Genomic DNA, 624 nt, shown 5'->3' with positions numbered 1-624 from the left:
ATCTTGCATCGTTCTAGCGGACCGATGGGGATTTCGAATCCCCAAATATTTTTAATTTGTTACCCGTTTTTCATGGACTAGACCATGAAAAACCTTATCCGCATATGCGTAGGATTGAACAAGTCCTAACAACATTCCACCATCCTACGGTTGGTGCGGAACAAATTAAACTCAAGGTATTCCCTTTCACCTTAGCCGATAAGGCGGCGTCTTGGTTAACTGCCCAAACGCCTAATTCTGTGGACTCGTGGGCTAAACTTGTTCAGCTGTTTATGGAACATTTTTACCCACCACTAAAGACGGATAAGATGCTTTCCAAGATTCATTTCTTTTGACAAAATCCTCATGAAACATTTTCAGAGGCTTGGAATCGTTTCACCGATCTCCTTATAGAGTGTCCACATCATAACTTAGCGAAAGACACGTTAGTTCGTGCCTTTTTCAAAGGATTTCTACACCACCATAAAGAAGTCCTAGACATAATGAATGGGGGTAGTTACTTAAGCAAAGGAGCCTGAGGCTTATAAATTTTTAGAGGATCAAACTAAAAGCGAAATAACAACGGGTAGTGATGATATCCACCGCTCGCTAGTTCATCAAATACAATTAAGGCCGCCGGTATGT

General features: G+C 41.3%; 1 non-coding gene across 1 annotated transcript; it reads right to left on the bottom strand.

Moving 5' to 3' along the window:
- Nucleotides 1-305: 305 nt before the first annotated feature.
- Nucleotides 306-412, bottom strand: LOC147498186 (small nucleolar RNA R71). Its single transcript, XR_015197210.1, has one exon. It is a non-coding gene; the product is annotated as a small nucleolar RNA R71 (small nucleolar RNA).
- Between the last annotated feature and the right edge of the window lie 212 nt (nucleotides 413-624).

This window comes from Coptis chinensis, chromosome 5 (assembly GCF_015680905.1).
Source record: "Coptis chinensis isolate HL-2020 chromosome 5, ASM1568090v1, whole genome shotgun sequence".
NCBI classification, from domain to species: Eukaryota; Viridiplantae; Streptophyta; class Magnoliopsida; order Ranunculales; family Ranunculaceae; genus Coptis; species Coptis chinensis.
The sequence above is the reverse complement of the archived record's forward strand: the minus strand, read 5'-3'. Positions and strand labels throughout refer to the sequence as shown.